The sequence below is a fragment of the Spermophilus citellus genome (assembly GCF_964194105.1).
Source record: "Spermophilus citellus genome assembly, chromosome: 11".
Classification (NCBI taxonomy): domain Eukaryota; kingdom Metazoa; phylum Chordata; class Mammalia; order Rodentia; family Sciuridae; genus Spermophilus; species Spermophilus citellus.
In genome coordinates, this window is record NC_138192.1 from 55036771 (window position 1) to 55058777 (window position 22007).

Genomic DNA, 22007 nt, shown 5'->3' on the forward strand with positions numbered 1-22007 from the left:
TCTGCTCTAGTGCCATCCATTTCCCTACAAATTCTATGATTTTGTCATTTCTCTTTACATTTTTTCCTTTCTACTACAGACAAGGCCCATTAATCATTCTTTTAAATCACAGTTATGTACGATCAAGCAGATCTGATGAAGTTTCAGCAAACCTGGTCCAATTTCTAGGACAGCTATAAACACAGTGTACCTGCCTGAGTCTTTGCCTGGTCTCACATGTTGCCAAGTTCAGACACTGAGACTCCAGAAACCAGCTTCCTGGCTTGTGGAATCCCCTACATGTATACTTGCAGTTGTTTTAACATAGGCATGGGTGGTCTGTCTGGTAAGTGAGGTATTTTCTTCTTTGTTTCTCTTTCTCCTGGCTTCAGCATGCTTTCTACCCTCTCCTCCAATGTCCAGTTCTTTCTCATGATACTCATTTGCCACAATTTTTAATTCAGCTAGATTCTAGCTGGTGGGGAGGGATTCAAATGGAAAAAGACCAAATCCCTGTTTATATGTTATCTAGGTAATCAGTTACCTTTACCAAGGGACCATGACTGAATCAAATTAAAGAGGCCAAGAGGCAGAATAAAACCTTTCTCATATCCTACTTTGCCAAAGCACCTGCCATCCCTATTTCTTCTACATGGAAGGTTGGTTTTAGCCTATTTGTAGTCTTCAAAGTTATCTGATATCTCACATGCATTTCCTTTCTGGATCAAGTTTAAAATTAATTAGCACTTATTGTGGGCTTATTATGTGCTTAGTATTGAGTAAGTAGTTTCACAAATTCTTTATATCTCACTAAGCCACAAAGGCAACTTTGTGAAGTAAATATTTTAATCCTCACTTTATAGATAAGAAAACTGACACTCTCAGAGGTTAAGTGACTGTTAAAGTTGCAGAGCCAAGATTCTAACCTCCATCCAGTTCTTCCCACTACACAGTTTGGGAGCCAAAGTAATTAATATGAAGATTCACAGGCTGTGTATATTAAGCTGCCCACTTATGCTCAGCAGGTCTATTATAAGATCATTATATTTATAAAGTGCAGGATTATACACACTGTTTGCAATCAGATACACACAGAGATCAAACTACTTAGTTTGTAGTGCTTTGATCTGAGCAAAAGAAAGACCTTTCTGAATCCAAGGAACAAACTGCGAGACATAATCCTTGGAGGTAGATATGGAGAGAGAGAAGTAATATTTGTAAACTTGCAATATCAGGATATCTGAAGAAAACACGTGGTGATGTAACATAAGCTTTATTACATTAAAATAGTAACTTGACTGAAGTAAAAATACTGTGTGGAATGATCCCATGGCTGCTCATGAATGCTTTCAGCTTCCTTATGGGTACATTGCTATTTTTACTGCATGAAGAAATCCTGGGGCTATTTTAACCTTCTCAAGTTCAAATTGCCTTTTATATCTATTATTTTGGGGGTTGATGTTTGCTGGGGGAAAAAAAGTTAAAGGAAAATGTTGTATGCATATTTCATGAATTTGAGTTGTGTAATCAGTATAGCAGTGTCTATAGCTCAAGGACTAAGATTTTCATACACTTGTATGGATTTGGGTCTACCCAAGGACTCTCCCCTCTTCTCTGTCTTCTCTGCTCTTCTCCAAACTCACATCACAGGGGTATTTGTCACAGAATTGCTCTGACTGTTCCCTCTGCCAGGAGCTCTTTTCTCTAATTAGCCAGGCGGATAAATCTAGCACCTCTTCAAGTCTTTTTCACCTTATCATAGGCCTTTGTACATGCTCTTCCAATAGTTTGAAAGGTTAAGACGCTTCTTTCAGAGACCTCTCCAGCCTCTTTGTTTCTCAAGTCTTTGCTTAAATGTCAATGACTCAATTGTTTTATCTATGCATTGAGGATAATAATACTACCAGGAACATAGGATTGTTATGAGGATTAAATAAAATCATATCTGCAGAGAACATCCAGAATTGCCTGATACATATTAGTATTATAAAGCGTTAAATATTATTATTAATTAGTAAATTAAAATACATGGGGTAAGGCCTGCTAACTGTGGCTGACCTCAGGCTGAGGACTAGATTGGTGGTAGCATGGAGAAAATTTTGTGTGTTTTACTCTATACTATCCTATCTCATTTCCAATTTTTACTATGAATATTTATAATTGATGTAATACAATAAAAAGGATAAAAGAAAAACATTTTTCTTGTCATTGTCCTACTACTTTTATCTTATTTTCCCAAAGGGACATATATTTAAAATCAAATTGTCATAATGACAAACATCAAAGAGCATTAATAATGATGATTTATGCAGTATTTACAATATGTCTGGCCTCGTGCCAAGTGCTTTATGTTCATTATCTCGTTTACTTTTTATTTCACTCCTGAGGATCTAAAGCAGGGTTTCATGCATGCTGGGCTAGCACTCTATTCCAGAGCCTCAGTCCTGCTATATTTCTTTTCTTTTCTTTTCAGTACCACTGAGCCACATCCCCAGGCTTTTTGTACTTTATTTAGAGACAGGGTGTCACTGAGTTGCTTAGTGCCTTGCTTTTGCTGAGGCTGGCTTTGAATTCGCAATCCTTCTGTTCAGCTTCCTGAGCTGCTGGGGTTACAGGTGTGCACCACTGTGCCTGGCAGTCCTGATATGCTTTTTTATTCTATATTTCATTCATTCATTTTTGTTAGTTTTATGATAAGTGTTGTGCCAGTCACCAACTTATCACTTCTCAACTCCAAATCATTCTTCAAGACCTATTTTGTGATCATGTATGGAGCTCCTCTAAATGGTTTAGAGTGAGGATGAGGTTAGGTTTACTTAGTAGAGAGCACAAAGGGAATACCGCAAGAAGAAGGGCTCTCCTGTGGATTCCCTCTGTGGTGCAAAGCTTTCAATATGTGGCACCAGAGAGGAGCTTTCTGCTTGCCTGTGGCTGCAGACCAGCTGTGGTTTGGCAAACCACAGTTGGTCCCCTGCCAACTGTTCTTCCTTGTGTGATGTCCATCACCATAGCATAGCATATGAAATTTCCTTATATCTTGTAGCAACTTGCTTATCATAGTGCAGTAATTATTCATATATAAACTTTTCTGGGTACAAGTTGGGCACAGTGGCACATGCCTGTCAATCCCAGTGACTGGGGAGGGTGAGGCCGTAGGATCTCAAGTTTGAGGACAGCAACTTAGCAAGACCCTGTCTCAAAATAAAATAAAAAGGACTGAGGATGTAACTCAGTGATAGGGTGCCTCTGGGTTCAATTCCCAGGGCTGCAAAACAAAATAAAAAATAAAAATAAAAAACACAAGCTTCCCAGATTAAATCATTATGTGGTTTCTAACTCTTGATTGAATATGAAAGTTTTCATTTTATTTTAAATTTAGTTAAGTATTTTAATTTTTCTTGTTTTCTTGTAAACCTTATGTGAAGTACACAAATCTTAAGTAGAGAATTCAATAAATGTATACACGTAAGTGCGCTCATACACGTGACCTGTATCCAGATCAATATACTGAGCATTCTCTTTACCCTGGAAGGATTCCTGTTAACTCTTAATAGTCCTTACATTGTGCTCCCCACAAAGGTAATTAATATTCTGAATTCTGTCATCTACCTAGATTTTTTCCCCTTGAGAAAAACAGAACATCCATGCTTTGTTATTGTTGTTATAGGTATCTTTGTAACAGAATTCCTACCTTATTAAATAACACACAGAGATGTACAGTGCTGTGCTTGGGTTTTGAATTTTAGAAAGTGCAACATTATTTTTCTGAATTCAACCAGATTTTTCCTATATGATTAAGTTATTGTGCAGAGCAAAGTCTCCTGAAAATATACTATATTTTTTTGGCTTATGTCCAATGGACTTTCCAGTTATATTTGTAATAAGTGGACATGCTTCTAGGTAATTCAGAGTCAAACCCAAGATACTAAGTTGATGAAGATATAAGCTTCCATAGTATCTCCATTGTTGAATTCGATATAACTGTCATCCTCGTTATTGCATTTCCTCTTTCCTTTTTTAATTTTATTATTCCGTATAACTTTTACATAATAGGTTTTATTGGGGCACATTTGTATAAGCATATAAGATACTTTGTTCAATTCCATTCCCATGATAACCTCCATTTCCCCTCCCCTGTACCCTTTATCATCTCCAATGGACTCCTTGCCACTTTAGAACATGCATGCTTTCATGTTTCCCTTGTCTCTCCACATGTCTTAAAGATTCATTCATATTTGTGTGTATCAGTATTTTGTTATTTTAATGGCTGTGTGATACTCCAGTGTATGAATAAGTCACAGTATGTCAGTTCTTCTTTTGATGGAAATTTTAGTAGCTTCCCATTTTTTTGTTTTTAAGGATAAATCTGCTATTGACATTTTGGTAAAAGTTTTTGGTGAATATATACAGTCATTTCTTCTGGGAATGTACCTAGGAGTGACATTTCTGGGTCATAGTATAGACTTATATTTAGCTTTAGAAGATATTGACAAATGGTTTTCCAAATTGACTGAACCAATTTACACTCCAACCAGAAATGTTTTAAAGTTCAAGTTGCTTCACATCTTGCTGTCAGTCCATTTTTTTAAAATGAAAAAGTATTTTTAGAATAGTTTTAGATTTGCAGAAAAAAAATCACAAAGATTGTATAGAGAGCGGTTGTTTATAAACCCCATATCCAGTACTCCTGAAATTAATATGTTAAATTATTGTGGAATAATTGTTATAATTAATGAACCAGGATTGATTCCTTATTATTAACTGAAGTCCATTTTTTTTCATTCAGATTCCTTTATTTTTACCATATTCCAAGGTTCTATCCAGGATATTACAGTATATTTTGTCATGTCTCCTTTGTCTCTTCTTAGCTACAACAATTTTTTTAGTCTCACTTGTTTTTAATGAACCTGTTCATTTTAAGGAAAAGACCTTCTCCTATATATTTTGTTAAATGTCCTGCTATTGGAACCATTTGTCTGCTTTTCTGCTCATGATTAACTGAGGTTACAGGTCTTGGGGAGGAAATCCACAGAGGTGAAATGCCCTTTCCTTCACAGTGTATCAGGGATATGTATTATGGACATGATTTGTAACTGTTGATGTCAATCTTGATCCCTTGGCTGAAGGAGAATGTGTTGGATTTTTTCCACTGTAAAGTGTTTCTTTTATCTACCACTCACCCACTTTCCATATTGCACTCCTTGGAAGGAAGCCATTAAGCACAGCCCATGCTCAGGAGAGAAGATTTAGAGTTCACCTCCTTAAGAGTGGAATACTCACATGAATTATATATACTTTTTGCACAGGAGGCTGTTTCTTCTCCCCTACTTATTTATTTATAACACTACAGACTCAAAGATACTCACTTTATACTTTGAGTTATTCATTTCAACATTACAATTTTTTCCCAAATGGTTTTGGCTCTAGTTGTTGGCTACTCATTCAGATTGGCACCTGTGTGCCTTTAACATGACTCTATAATTATGGTCCTTTAAAAAAATCAATTATTTACTAAAATAAATTATGATTAAGGAGTTCCTTGCTTTATGGAGCTATTAGATACTCCATACTTAGTTGAATATAAGATTGGATAAGAAGTATATAAACTATTTCTCTAAGAAGTCCTTGTTGCGTTTCAATGGGGGATAGTATTAGAGCCAGGCATGGTGGTGCATGCCTGTAATCCCAGCAACTTGGGGGACTGAGGCAGGGGAATCGCAAGTTCAAAGCCAGCCTCAGCAATTGAGCAAGGTCCTATGCAATTTAGTGAGACCATGACTCAAAAAATAAAAAGAGCTGGGGACATGACTCAGCAGTAAAGCACTCCTGGGTTAAATCCCAGGTACAAAAAAAAAAAAAGTATGGAATTAGAAACCAAGATAAGAGTACTAGGTGTATTCATTGCCATGGGAGTATTCTCAGTCTTTTTAACTGCCTTCTGGGCAATTAGTGTTATTTTATTGGGATCTTAATATTCTCCAATGAGTAAATGAGGCTGAATAACATTTTATGTGTTCTTTAAGTTATGAAGTGTTTGTCTTTTTTAGTTTTTAAAATCAACTTGTAAGATTACTTTTCATTATTAATAATGAATGTCAATGTCAAATACAGACAGAAACACAAATCAGTTTATATATGTATGTGTGTATACACACACACATATACATATAAATATTAAATATTTTTTCTAAGACTGTGGCCTATCTATTTGTTTTTAAATTAAATTTTTAAGAGGTTACATAAAGTGAAATTGAGTTATTTTGATATGTATGTAATTATTGTTAAGTTAGGGCTTAAGTTTGACATTTCACTGTTTTGTTTCTTCTGTTTCTTGTTGCTTGGTTTCTTTTCTATTTCTTTCTTTGGAGTTATATGAAGTGTTTTAGAGTCTGTCATCATTTATAGTGATTTTTAAGTGTAGTATTTCATATCGTTTTCTTAGTGATTGCTCCAGGTATTACAAGATAGATGATTATTACAGTTAACTGACTCCAGTGTTTTACTATTTTAGGTGAAGTGTAGAACTGCTAACTTCTATTTAATCCACTCTATCTTCCACTTTTAAAATAAAAGCTATTTGGAGAATTTTCTCTACATACATTGAACACCCATAAATAGTTTTATAATTTTTTGCTTTAGTCTTCTTTTATTATTTTGTTTCTGTTTTTGAAAACTTTCATTAGTTATTCCCGTGGATTAACTGTGGATCAATGTCATAGATATTTTACCAATAAGTGTACTACCAGACTTTTCAATTTTGTGTTTTGAGACAGGGTCTTGCTAAATTGCTGATCTTGAACTTGTGATGCTCCTGTCTTATTCTCCCAGGTTGCTGGGATTACAGGTGTGTACTGCATTGACCAGCTCCATTTATTATTCTTTAAGAGTAAATTTCCTAACCACAAATTATTTTATTTTAATTTTCCTTTGCCTAAGAAAATTTTTATTTCCTTTCTATTTCTGAAGAATAATTTTGGTCAGATATAAAATTCATGATTGACAATTTTCTCTTTCAGTTCTTGAAAAATGTGGTGCCACTTTTTTTCTGACCTTAGGGTTTTAGAGGAGAAATTCCTGTCCTTCAAATTGGTGGCCGTCTATAAGTAACTTGTCACTCAAGGAAAAAATAACATGTCTTCATCTCTGATTTTCAGTAGCTTAATTATGATGTCTTTCTTTGACTTTAGCCTATTTGAGGTTTTCTCAGCCTCTGGAATCTGTAATCTTATGTCTTTCCTAAATTGGAGGTTCAGCCATTATTGTCTTTAAGTACATTTTCTTTTTCAGTTTTGTTCATTCTCCTCTCTCCTTTTGAAGCTCTGATGATATGAATTTTAGTTTTTTTTTTTTTAATCCCCAAGACCCCTGAGACTATTAACTTTTTTCAGTCTATTTTCTCTCTGTTGTTCAGATTGGATAAATTCTATTGATCTATCCACAAGTTCACTGATTCTATCCTCTTTACTCTTTACTCTACTATTGACTCCTGGGATTTTTTTTTATTTTATTTTTTTACTTTTTATATTTTATAGGTCTATCATTTTCATTTGGCTCTTTTTTTATAACTTTTATTTTTTATTGGCAATTTCTTTATTTTACTTTTTAAAGAAGGAACTTCTAAGTGCTCTTTGAGGTATTTTTATGATGGTGCCTTTAAAATTCTTTACAGATAATTCCAAACTCAGATTCATTTCAGTCTTTTCTCATTGAAATCATGATTCCCTTGTTTTTTGGTATGATGAGTAGCATTTGAGTATCCTGGACATTTTGGATGTTTTATTATGAAACTCTGTGTTCTGTTTAATCTTTTCAAACATGCACCACTGTTGAGCTATATTATGAAAGCTGGGTGGGCTTGGATGCTCAGCTTCCCACTGTGTGAATGAGGGACACTAATCCAAGCTGCTTTGTGGCAGATGGCTAGAGTAATTCGGCTTTTGCCTGCCCACCCGCCCCAACCCTGCGCTAAGTGGAACCTTGCCTTAGACCACGCTTTGGCCACTGAGACAGACAGTGAGATCAGCCTCCCTGGCACCAATGGAGGGGACAGGGGCAGTGTAGTACAGACTAGTGCCAGTTCCCATCACTTTTTTCAGGCCCCAGTGATACTTGGGTGTGGGTGCAAAACAGTTGTGATGGACTTGACCTCTCATTGTTTCATTAAGTCTCTTTGCTGGCAGGTGGCAGTGGAGGCTAGCTCACTTCTGGAGCCCTCTGACACCACCTGGGCAGGGCAATTACAGCACCTCCTGTTTTTGCTGGTCAGGGATTGAAGTTCAGCTCCCTGCTGTGCTTTGCTTCCACTCACCTGGCATGGGATTCAGAGCTCTGCCTGATTTGGTCAATTAGCAGTTAGAATAGCTGTCTGTGTGGTCCTAACCACAGGGTGGGGAGACTGGGGCACCAGTGTCTGATTTTACTGTGTAGGGAGGTGAGAGGAGTGAGTGAGTGGAAAGTGGAGGGCAGATCAGCTAGTGTGGGAGTGTGTGGGTGATAGGATTGTCCATTGGTACTTTGTTTGAGTAGGGTAAGCATTGCCAAAGAAGTGTAATGTACTGTTCTGTTAGCCATCCTTTCCCTGATATTTTGACTAGAAGAATAGGCTTATCTTGGAGTTTTTACTCAGACCTGTACCTACTGGAAGTTCTGGAGTGCAGACTTCTGTAGTGCCCAGTCTGGGACACAGGGTGAGGGGTCAGCATGGAAACCAGGAACTCACCTCCCTGTTGCTCCTTAAGCTCCAGGGTCTCTAGAGAGTCCTTCTTTCCACCTCTCAGAGTTTTTCTATGATTGTTGTCGGAGGCAAGAGGGAGGAGCTGGGAAGTGTGGGGCTCATTCATCTTGGCCACAACTGGATGTCACCAACGACATCTATTGGAGAGCCAAAGTTTTTAAAGTTGGTGAGACCCAAGTTTTTATTAATTTCCTTTCTTGGGTTATGATCTCACCATCAAATAAGATATTAGCTACTGATTCTTCATTAACATCTTTTATCAGGTTGGGAACATTTCCTTCTATTCCTAGTTTATTGAGAATTTTTAAATATCAGCCTTGTATTTTGTTGAATTTCTTCAAATGACTGTTCAATATCTGTTGAGATGATTATGGTTTTTCTTAGTTTTGTAATCAGCTGAAGTACTTTGATGAATTTTTGGATGTTAAACTAACCTTGCATTTCTGGCATTAAATCTCACCAAGTCATTGTGTGTTATACTTTCATATTATTAGATTCATCTTATTAAAATTGTGCTTAGCATTTTTGCTGCCTTTCATTAGGGACAGTGATTTATCATTCATATTTCCTTGTAATTTCCATATCAGGTTTTGATATCAGGGTGCCCTTGAATGTATTACTTTCGTTTTACTAACTTTTCTAAAACTTCTTAGTGCCCATAAACCTCATCTCTATTTCTTGTTTCAGCAGGTCTTATTTTGATATATTCCCACCTTGCCAATAATAATTAAGGCAGCTGATGGTTAGTAATTAACTCCAAGGTCAAGAATAAATTAGTATACATTTGAATTATAATCTTTTGATTTACAGCAGCTCTAAAGTGAAGGTAATTGAATGTTATAGTCTTAAATTGTCATCAAATCTTTAAAGATGGATATTTAAGTAGTCCATTTAAATTAAAAAAAATTGAAATAAAAAATAAAGTGTTTGTGAGCATTCTTACTACCATTTCCACAATTTAAAAATTGTTGTTGTTGTTGTTATTATTATTATTATTATCATCATCATCATCATTATTATTATTTGGTTTTCTTTACTGAAACACTTTTGTGGCCTTGAAGAAAGTAAACAAGGAACATTTAAATTGTTCCTATATTTTTCTACTGGTTTAACTTTGCTAAACTATTGTGAGTCAATGATGCAAAAAACTGTGTTGATTTGCATGTTTAGTCAAGTGAATTTTTTTTTCAAAATATGGTTATTAAATCTTTAGTATCTCTATGGAGGATAAAACAAGAATAAATAATTTCTTACTAATAGAATAAATATAGTGTGTGCAGAACAAACAAACAAAAATTTCAATGCTAATTTCTTTATTGCAGTAAGGAAATTCTGGTATCTCCTCTCCTGGGACTAGTTCCAAATGTTGCAATCCCCTGTATCCTTAAATACAATGGTAGCTTTGATTTGATATTTAAATCAGGTGATCATTAGAAATTCAATTTTTATTAATTGAATAAATAATAAAATTCAAATTTTATTAATAAATAAAAACTGGTTATGAAAACACCTGATATGTGCAGTAGGAATCTTCCATAGACTTTAAATTTTTAAATTGTTTTTCTTTGTTCAGAAAGAGATTTAAGCTATTTTTTAAAACTCCACGTTGTTTTAATGACAATAATGATTGCAGGGTTACACTGTCTAGAAGCATCTTGTTTGAAGTGCTTCCATCTCTCGGTAATTGTGTTTTTCATCTCCACTTTATGGATTGAAATGTGTTGCCTACTCACTGAAATCCAAATTGCTCTTATGCAAGGTAATACAACTTGAATGAGAGCAATGTCATAGAACAGTTTGCTGTTGAGCTCTTGTGTTTACATGAACCTGCTCAAATGTTTTAATGGAAATCCAGGGCTGAGGAACTTTTTCTCAGTCATTCCTATTCCTTCTGTCCTCTGTCACTGAGTGAAGGGACTCATGGTATTCCCTCAGAGGGAATTTCAAGATAATTAAGCCAGGAAAGCTTTCCGTTTTCTAAGAGTAACTAAAAATTTGAGATTTAACAATTAAACTCTTTGTTTTTAATTATTTTTGGATTTTTAGAAAATATATGTGCTGTCCTTTCTGGCACTTGAAAAGAAGAGTTGTTCTATGTGCTTATCTTCATCATATATTTATAGTATTTAATCTTTACAATAACTCAGGATGTTAGATAATGTCATCCATGCTTTTTTCCCCCAGTGCTGGGGATTGAACCCAGGGTACTCTTAACACTGAGCTATAGTCTCAACCCATTCTTCATTTTATTTTTGTAACAAGGTCTTGCTAAGTTTCTGGAGCTAGCCTAAAACTTGGAAGCCTCCTGCCTCAGCCTTCTGAGTAGCTGGGATTATAGCAAGCACATCACAGAGGATGAAGCTCAAACTTGGAGACATTACAAGGCATATCTTTGAGACAAGATCACAAAGGTAGTAAATATCAGAGCATGTACTAAATCCAAGCATTTTTAAATCCATAACCATGATCTTGTATTGCATTAAGTGAGGGTGGCTAGTGCCCATTTAGAAGGATGTTTAGAGAGGTGGTACCATGCCCTGAACAGTTGTTCATATGATATGACATGTAAGACACTGTGAGGACTTATTCAGAAATCCTTTGTGACATTGCCTAAAATGATACATGTTCAACTATGGCAGATGCATACTTGACTTTAAAATGAGTGTCATTTTCTTGTTTCCATGAGTTAGCAGATCTCCTTATCAAAACTCAAAAGAGATATAAATGAAATCTCAGCTTTTCTCTTCCACCCAATTCAAATTCTATAACCTTAAAATTCCATAAATTACCAATATTCTAATTTTTTACATGAAAGTTAGCAAAAACAGAATGGAATTTGAGTATTTTGAAACCTTGGGAAATAGGAAAAGCTATTCCCAAATGTCATTTACAACTACCTTTTTTTGCCAAAAGCATAGCCACATGGCTAATATTCATGATAGTCTTATATTTCTTATACTTAAAGCTATATTTTAATTTCATTGCTAAAAGAAACTGTCATTTCTTAATCATTGTTATATACATCTTGTAGAAAAATAGGCTTATAGGTAGCATTGGTGGGATAGTCAACAAAATCTCAGTCTTTTAACTCCACAGGTCTTAATAGCCTAAAGGATCTCATTAGCCTTTAAGTTTACCAGACTGTCTCCAAAATTTGTTTCATATACAGTTGAACACTGGTTCTAGGTAAATGCCATAAAAGTATCACACAGTTTAGCATGGTGTTCTGGTATGTCTCTCAGAACCTCAGCTCCTTTCTTAGACTGAAGGTGTGGCTGCTGAAAATGAATGACTCACACCTGAAATCCTTTGGGCAACTGGAGCTACAGCATCAAAAGGGTCTGGGGATAATGAAGAGTCCTCTCCTGACTATTAGGGGACCAAATAACCCTTGCCTTGCTTTCAGGAAGGATATAGCAGTCAGAAGCAATCTCATAGGACCAGGTCCAGGGTAGGTACATCCAAAATGAATTCCTTGCTTAGCTTCTCTGCTTTCATATCTTGCTTCCTTCATTCTCACTGGTCTCTTCTGGGAGCAGTCCCTCAAAAAATAACTTGCAGAAGAATTGTAGTCTCCAGTTTTACTGTTAGGCAACTGGACCTAAGACCCATTGCAATTTAACCAACAGAAATGATCTCCCATGCCTGTGTTTACAGAGTGGGCCTGGGTTCAGTTTTGAGATACATAAATATCTATATCTCCATTAAATTTTATGATTATGTTTTTCTTTTCTAGAGGGAGGGAAAGGGTAGAGGGAGACTAGGGTTATATATTATGAACGTTACATTGCAATGAATTTCCACAAGCTGTGAGTGTGGAAAGAAATGTTTCATATCATTGGTATTTTTGAGGTGATTACCAGAAGTCTGATACATAGCAAGGCCACAATGAGTGGTGATCACCTTCTTTCTTTTCGTATGTTTTGAAAAGGATTTTATAATCACTTTTATGTCTGCCTGCTCCAGATTTTATTGTCTCCTACCTATCTCTCCTGCTGGCAGCATCTCACTGTGTTTTATGTTTTGTCAGTTGTAGCCAGACTGAAATACAGCAGACACAAAACAGAAGCTGATTTTACCCCATCTGATGTGGACACTGTTAATTTATAACAAAGCTGTTTTGCCATTGCTGCGGGGAGGGGGGAGCAAACAGTTGGTTTGATGGAAAAGCTTCCCTAATCCCTGGAGAACAGTGAGTTCAGATGTGATGTAAGCTGACAGAGGGTGAAAAAAAAATAATCTTCAGGCTGATAAGTGAGTGCAGCTATGATGCACTGGGCTGGATGGCATTTGCAGAGAACACAGGGTAACCTGTGGTGGCAGTGCACTTGCGAAAGGTGACATTGGGAAATGATGATAATCAGCTTGCCAGTATTTACAGGAATGACAGAATGATAAAAAATGTAGAATCGAGATTCTGTATGAAGTTCACATGGAAAGGAGATTTGCCTGCTTTAATTCCTTTTAAGATTATTGTTCTCAGTTGATATTTTCCTAAACACCAGTAGAGGCCTCCAGACATTCATTAAGTAAACAAACACCCCAGGATCCTAACACTGTCCATAGGCAGGGGAGAGCCAGCGACATGGGGAGGAATCAGTGCAATCTTTGATGATTTCTGTGAGAATGAGTTGTAATTAGAGAAAATGGAAAACTTTGTGGTGTGATGTGCCTGAATGCCCATAAAAAATAAAATACTTGGTCTAGAATGAAAGGAGGTCATGATAAGTGTGATTATTGTTATTCTGGATCACATTTAATTATCACAAGGTAGGCATTTCACTGTTGATTTATTATGTTGTTAGTGAGCCATTTCTCTCAAGCCATTTAATTTTCCCAGCATTCTTATAATCAAAACACCACAGTTGAAGAAGAATGGAAACAAGGTAATTCATAGACCTCCAACCGAAGCTATTTGGCAAGGACAACTTTTCTGTCCTTTTGGCATAGGAAGTTTTAAACTGAGCACAGTGCTAGAGGAAGGGTTGCTAAATAGGTACTAACCATGTAAGCTTTACAAAATATATAGCGAAACTAATTCATAAAGAGCCTTCTAATAAGCAATGAAAGCACCTATTTTGTTAAGCATGCATGTATTTTTATGTATGATCATATATGTAAGTGCCAAGATCTGTGTGACCATGGTTGATTTTTCTTCCAAGATTTAATGAGTAATCAGTTAGTTCCCCAGTTCCATCATGATCTCAGGTATCTGCTGGTGCAGGATAGATGCTCCTTCTGAAGTAAATGTCCTTCAGATTCTGGTATCATTGATAGAATCCTCTAGGCACCAACACCTCGCTGACTCCTTTAAGCTACTTCAGCAGCTTTTTTATATATGACATACTTGTCTGGACTGTACCTTTAGCTGACAGTATAAATCCACTCATTTTGCTGTAACGTTAATTGATTTTACCTAATTAGGAGCATTTGGGGGGCCCTAATTTGATAAGGAAGTGTGAATGCATCTCTTTCCCTCCCCCAGCAGGATTTTTATTTGCTGAGGTATTAGGAAAGTGTTAATTGGGCTCTGTTCTTCTCTCACATGGATGGTTTCTAAACAGAACTTACCATATAGACACATGGGTCCGAGAGAATGCTGGGTGTTAGTCATTTGCATGATTTGTCAAGGGAGGTTGGTCACCTCTGGAACAGAATCTGAAAGGCACGAGTGTGTGTATGCCAAGATGGGCCAACGGTTCTTTGCCTTTCACAATGTTGCTCAAAGTTGAGGGCCCCTCCTGCCCATTTCAGAACCTCTCAAGAGGCTGCAGAAATATGTGTGCCTCTTCAGTCACTGTCATTCTCTCCCTACCCTCCAGCATCCCGACTGTGGCCCTCTTTAATTTTCATGCGAAAGTCACCGGTTTTGAAAATTCACTGGCCCTGCAGTATTTGCAGAAGATCTTTTGAAGGGTTTGGGCCCTGGGATTCCTTTGTTCACTCTCTTCTGCTGAAGGCAGAAAAGCTGGGCCGACTGTCTGTGTGTGCCTGGAGCTGTGAAGCAGAGGGAAACAAACAGCAGAGCCTGGAAATTTCTGCAAGGAGCTTGTTTGTGGATGGAACCCATACAGTGTCTTTGTTTACGAGTGGAAATTTTCATGGGGAAAGGCTGGAGTATGCATAAAAAGGAGCTTGAAACAAGGAGCCATTTAGGAAAGGAGGAAAGGGATGTATGACAACATTTTAAATTTTGTGACTGCGGGAAATGCTCATTTATATAATGTGAGCTTTCTGTGAAGATATGGTTGCTCTCAAAGGTGAACACTTTGTTCTCTATTTTTATTTCTTGTAGTTTTACACTAATCATTCACACATTTGCCTCCCATTCTGCTTATGACCAGTTGGTTAACAACAGAAGTAACTAAAAATCATTTCTGAGCATCCTCCAGTAATTATATTCTTCCATTTTGATTCTGCAAATCAAATCTCAAATGTTACTTTCACTACCAAAAGGCCAATTGAATTGTTCACTGGAAATATCTGCTGCTGTTTGCTGTTTTCAATCTTTGAATTGTACAATGGAATAGGATAGAGGGAAGGAAGCCCTAACAGAATACATGGCTCTCTGAAAGAAGCCTTAATGAAGGAGATGAGCATGATGTTTGAAGATTCCATTTGTCCCTTGTTTATAAACCTGTTTCCTTGATTTTGTGAGTCTTGGTTGTCTCCATCATAAGATGAAGATTAACAGTGCCAATTTTCTAGCATAATTATGTAATTGTTTAATATATATATTTTTTGCATTCTGATGTTCATCCTTGGCCCTTTTAAATTTTTAAACAAAAATCGCAACCATTTAACACTGGTTAAATGTAGGTGCTTAATAAATGCATCACCTCGTGAAAATTGTAGGTTCTTAATAAATGCATCACCTCAGGTTTTAAGTGATTATTATCTGTAGAGTCCCATTAATATAAGCTCCATGAGCATGAAGCATGTGTCCCATTCACCATTATGTCTTCAGCTCTTTGTAGTAAAAACTCGAGAGACATTTGTTGCATAAGGGTCAGTTGTTAGAGCATCTAATATTAATATTATTGCTCTTTCTGTGGTTAAAATTTTATAGCTAGTTCGACACAGTGGCACATGCCTGTAATCACATGCCTGTAATCCCAGCAGCTTGGGAGGCTGAGGAAGGAGAATCATGAATTCAAAGCAGCCTCAGCAAAAGTGAGGCACAAAGTAACTCAGGGAGACCCTGTCTAAATAAAATACAAAATAGGGCTGGGGATGTGGCTTAGTGGTCGAGTGCCCTGAATTCAATTCTTGGTTAACCCCCCCCCCCAATTTTTTATATCTAAAAAATTTCCAGCAAATTATGTAAAAGTAGAATCATTATCCTCTTGTAGAAAGTTATTGAAGAGGCTGAAATGAATTAAACTTCCATGTTAACAATGTGGGGAAAGATGAGCAAATCAAAGCCAGGAAAAAGTAGAAAGATTAAATTCTATCTATAAGAAATCAATAAAATCAGGTTCTTGTAATAATAAAGTTAAATTAAAAATACAACCAATGCAATAGAAAACAAATCTGAAATAGAGAAAACCAATAGACCAAATTTAAAATTCTTAGTATAACTGACCCAAAGAACAAAGAGAAAATAAAACACTGCTAATGCCAGCAACTTTTAAGCATTGTTAATAAGGATACTAACAAAATTTAAAAGTTAATATTAAAATTAAAAATTTAAAAAAGAAAGTTAATATTAAGGACTGGGGATATAATATGCTCAGTTGCCAGAGTGCTTGCCTTGCATGTACAAGGCCCTGGGTTCGATCCCCAGCACCACACACAAAAAGTTAATATTAATATTATCACTATGAGATGATACCTGAGAAAATCAACTTCAAGGAGGAAAAATTTAATTTGGCTCATGGTTTCCATCCGTGGTCAGCTGGCTCCACTGATTCTGGCCTTTGATGAGACAGAAGAATATTGCGGTGGCTAAAGTGTATGGCAGAAGCTGCTCAACTTATGGCATCCAAGCTGCTCACCTTATGGCATCCAAGAAGCAAAGAAAGAGAGACAGAGAAAGGGAGGAACTAGGGAAAAGATAACCCCCCAGTGACCTACTTCTCCAGCTAGGCTGGACCTCCTATAATTTCTACCACCTCCCAATAGTCTGCTCAACAATGAACTTATCAATCAATGGATTAACCCATTGGTGAGCTCAGAGGCCTCATGATCCCATCACTTCCCAAAAGCCTCATCTCTGAACCTTGCTTCACTGGGGACCAAGTCTTCAACACATAAGCCTTTGGGGGACATTCCAGATTTAGACTGTATCAATTGAGAAAATGTTAATCATCCCAAGAAGTGGAAAAAGTTCATGAAATACAACACTTACCAAAGGTGACACAGTCTAAATATCCATATGTGTTTCAAGGAAATTGAGCCAGATTAATACCTTATAATCAGTATTTAGTACTAATAAATGAAAACATGTATCATTTTTAATAGTCAAAGCATTTTATTATGTTGATATATTATAACCCATTTTTAAAACTACCTTCACCTAAACATTTTAGATCAGTTTCAAATTGCTGCCATTCTAAATAGTAGCTGCATGGACTCCCTTTAAAAATCCTGTGGTGTTCCACCTCTGGCAATCTGTCATACATGACCCATTCCACCATCACTCACTGCCAGTCACACACTATTCAGATGACAGTGAGAAGTGCCCTCCCAATGCACCCAAGGATCTCAATCATCTGAGAACTCTTTGCCCAAATGGCATTTTATAAACTTATTCTGAAATAATGTGGCTGGAGACCATTCCTGTTTGGAGATTTTAGAAGGTCTATGTAAAGAAATAATTTAAAAGATTCATTACTTAATCTTTCCTGTGCTAGTTGAGGAGGCTGGAACACTGATACAATTGCTTAAAATTTTTAAAATAATCTTTTGGACAATTTTAACCTAAATACTCTCAGGCTTTAATTTCACAAGCATAATTTAAATTCCTAATCATGTTCCAATTTTTCAGGTTTTCTCGTACAACCAAATTCTGGTTTGAATTAAAAAGAACAGAAAGAAAGAGGGAAAATGAACTAGAAGAATAGCTCTGGATACATATGGATTCCTCATTTGTCTCAACACTACATTTCCATCTAAGTGAATGCAGATTAGATTTTCAAAGTGGTAGATAGGTGTTCATAATTCATTACTTTATAGTTCAAAAGCAAGGGCAATATGTATTCCTGTGTCACCATAAATGTAAACAAGAGCTAAGGAGTATAATTCTGACTTTATTGCAGCGAGATTATTCACAGAAATGAAGATCTTTCTTCATGTGAGATGCAACACCTACATTGATGAATAAAGCTTTCTCTGGAAGTTTTCTAGGACAGAGGGAATAAAGAGGAGATAAAGCCACTGAGTGAGCTGCCGAAGCAAACCCGGTCAGGGACTCAAACCCTATAAAATTTGAATTGAGTCAAGCTTGGAGGGAAACTCCCTCCCCAGTGTGTCTGGTGGATAACATGCCCTTCCTTTAAAATTGTTTGGCAAGATAAGCAAACTCATAACTGTTTAGCATCACTTTCCCAGGATAATGTATCTTAAGGAAGGAATAATTCAATTGTCTGATAAATAAACTTAAATGGGGTTTTGCATCCATTTCATTCTTTTTAATCTATCATGTTATTCCAGTTTTGTAGTGAATCCGACCTGTCTGAATTGCTAGAAAACATTTCAATAAAAACAAAGAATAGAATGAAGAAATGTGCCATCATCATTTTTATTTTCCCATGTGTTTGAAAAAAAGTTTTTATTGACTTTGTACTCTGAGATGAGGGTAACTTTGAGTAGCCGCTGTCTGGGGGTAATTTGCTGGATAGACTTGTGCACTGACCTGCGACATTTGCTAAAGTGCTTATTTGTTTATTTTTCACCCTTCCAAAGTTGAAAAGCCATATTAGACTTTCCATAAGGTAGTGAGAAGCTGCTTCAAATCCAAAGGAAGGCGATAATGTAGTAGGATCAAGGCATCAATTGTTCTTCAAATAAAATCTGTGAAAAAATTTAAATGAACATCTGTTTGAATAGAGCTATTAAAGGGAGTATTCTGCACAAACAATATGCCATGCAGAATAGTTGTACAAATAATGCTGTGAAATTGTTTAATTAACTCATAAAGCAAGGAATCTAGTAAAGGAAGTGTATGCAGTACACTCTGGAGATGTTTGACAGTCTTCAAGAGCAGATGTGATTATGATTATAATTATTTGAGTAAATTGAGCCATAATTTCTCTTTCTGTTGTAAAATAAGGTATATTATGAATCCTAAATAGGATAAACCTTTGAGCATAAATAATTCATGCAAATCTTGACTTTTGTTGGAGTGACAGCATTTTATCATTTTCTTCATTTCATGGAAGTGTACTTTTGTAAATATAGCTGAGAAGTATTCAATGTGTGACTTGAAAGTATCGACATTTGATTTTATGTGTGCTTTGTAGAAATTGGTTTCAATATTTTATAGATATTCTTTTCACCATAGATTTGGATGTCCACAAATGAATACGTTTTTGCTCCTAGGAAGTACCAATTATTTATAAGTTCATGGTGTGTAGTGGATATGAAGTAATTTACTTTTTTAATACCAAAGAAATGCAGTCAGAGACCTTACAATATTGAACATGAAGGCTACAACAGCATTTTTTTGTGTGTGTGTGAGGTCAACTAGTTTTACTTGAAGTAGATTCATTGACCATACATTATGTATCAAGTTTGTTTAATATTATTATGCAAATTTATTAAATTGAGGCTACTCTATTCTTTTTCATTCTTCTTCATTTTGGAAATTGCATATTTTTGCATTCATATCTTTAGTTAGTAATTGCAGCAATGTTACATTTTCTGTATATTGCCTTTATCACTCTTATTAACTGAAATTACTGCTGGAAGGAAATTAATCAGACAAATAGTATGCTTATTCATGAAACCTAGATTATAGTAAACCCCCAGATTAAGACTAATGAAACAATTACTTATATAATCATTACTGAAAATGGGAACATTGCTCAGATATCTGACAGTGACTGCAGCAGCCTTTGGAAGTAGACAAATGAATGTGTTTTTCTTGACTGCTCTTTCATGAAAGCAAGATTATTATCACCTGCTGGGAGTTTTGCTTTCATATTCAACATTTTCTTGGGTAAAAGGTCTCTGCTTACTAGGAAAAGGAAAATCCAGTTTTCTCCAGTAGGCTTCTTTCCTTGAAACTTAAGCTCTTCTGAATCTGACATTTCCAGATTTAAGATGTAGACACTCGGGGCATGATGCTTTTGCATGAGAATAAACACTGCACTAAAAGTGAGATTACTTAACTAAAGTACTTTTAAAAAGCCCATCTAAGGTTTTTAACTTAAATTAATGACATTTTAAAAAGCAAAAGTTGCAATAGGCTTACAGTGGAAATTCAGAATGCCCTCCATGTATCCAGAGACAATCATTGTTCCATTGTTTCTCCTTCTGTTTTCTGGTGGTCACCTTCATGTTGAATAGCTTTTCTGGACTGGAGATGTTAGTGGGAAGTTGGTGATTTTTCTGCTACTACAGTGGAAGATATTAGTCACACCACTTCCTGCATCCTGTTCCCACTCCTAAAAGTGTTTTGAGTAAAAACTTCATCATTTATCCTTGAAAAGATAAGTAGTACTTTTGAAGTATTAATTTCTTGTTCTGTGGAATCCACACACACTCCCCTGGTCCTCACATTGTAGAGTGACAGGATGAGCATTCCCAACATTTTCTTATGCTGTTTTCCTCCATATTTTGGTTGCAGGAGAAACAATAGGACTCTCAGTGAAATCTGAACTTTGGATAAATAATAACTGGTTTCTAAGTGCAAGTATGTCCTAGATGTCTTTCATTTATGAAATACAAAACATAAATGATATTTGATTAACTACATGAGAGTAAGAAGAATTTATTGAGATGACACCAAAAACAAGCCAATCAATTAATTCATCCTGCAAAATTCTCAGCATGCTAGAAATTTAGGGTACTAGGTACTTCTAGGCCAGATTTAGGAGGTGAAGCTGAAGTCAGGAAGATGGTTGGAAAGTTCTATTTAAGGAGCAGTTAGATACCCAGATCATTTCCCCAAGTCTGCACACCCACTCAGAATGCTGTGTCTCATCCAAGAAGAGAAGTTTCCATATTGTTCCTGCAAAATTGATACAGGGAGGCTCAGCAGGAGAACTAAAGGCAGGGTGTGACCTTGCATTGAAAAGAAGATTGAATAAAAGTCTATATTCCATGCAGGGAGTGCCCTGGTTGGCCCTCTTCCCCTTTTTTTGGCTCTCAGAATGCTGATGGCAGCCTAATTTTGCAGGAGTCTAGATGATTCCATGCTTGAGTCAAAAGACTGTCTCAAAACAAAAGTCTTACAAAAACTGTCATGAGGAAGCCTCAAGTGAAATAACATGGTCCCTATCTGTATCACTGTGGCCAAGGCTGTTAGTCCAAAGCCTTTGTTAACACAAAGAACCTTCAATTATTTTTTAGGACCCTTCCCTTAAACATAAATTCTTGGCCAGGAAAATTCAAATACTTGAAATTTCGAATGTAAAAGAAGGAAGACCAAAAGGAAAAAGTAGAAAAGAAGAACTCGAGGAAACTAAGTTGATAAAGAAGAGAGAGTAATAAATTGTAATTAAACTTCTTAGTAAGATATGATACTGCATTTGAAACAAGAACAAGGTCACTTAACAAGAGAACAACAAGAAAGAACATTTGCAAGCTATAAACAGGATAACAGAAACATTAACATCGATTTGATGTTTGCAAAATAAATGTGAGACAATATTCCCAGAAGTAACACCAAAAAAAGACAAAAGTTGAATAACTGGCGGAAAAAATAAGGAATATAATGTTTTCCAAAGATATAACTGAATATTATGAGTTGCAAAAAAGAGGATAGAATAAAGTATTAAAAGTTTTCAGAAACATAACATCATTCCTAAAACTGATGAATGTAAGGTTTCAGATTGCAGGCGTTCGCCAGAAATCAAGAAATAAAAGTCAGTGAGAAAACCCCAATGCTGGTAAAACAGATCATGAAATTTCAGAGCATTAGAAATAAAGAAATAAGCCCTTAAATTTCTGAGAGAGAGGGAGAAGAGTAAAGGCCGAGACTGAAACAGAGGAAGAAGAAGAATTAAGAGAGAATAGTGTGTAACAGAATTCAAGCCTCTTCTGGCATTATTGGAAGGCATCAGATAATATAAAAAACGAGGAATCAGGACACGGAATATAATATTTTGTTAATAATGAAGAGGTGGAT

At 36.1% G+C, this 22007-nt stretch overlaps 1 long non-coding RNA gene across 1 annotated transcript in view; it reads left to right on the forward strand.

Annotated features, from left to right (window-relative positions):
* Positions 1-244: 244 nt before the first annotated feature.
* Positions 245-22007, forward strand: part of LOC308631004 — a 187929-nt gene continuing 166166 nt past the window's right edge. Inside the window, exon 1 of the long non-coding RNA XR_014018085.1 lies at positions 245-325. This is a non-coding gene — a long non-coding RNA (uncharacterized lncRNA). The remainder of the gene's footprint in view (positions 326-22007) is intronic.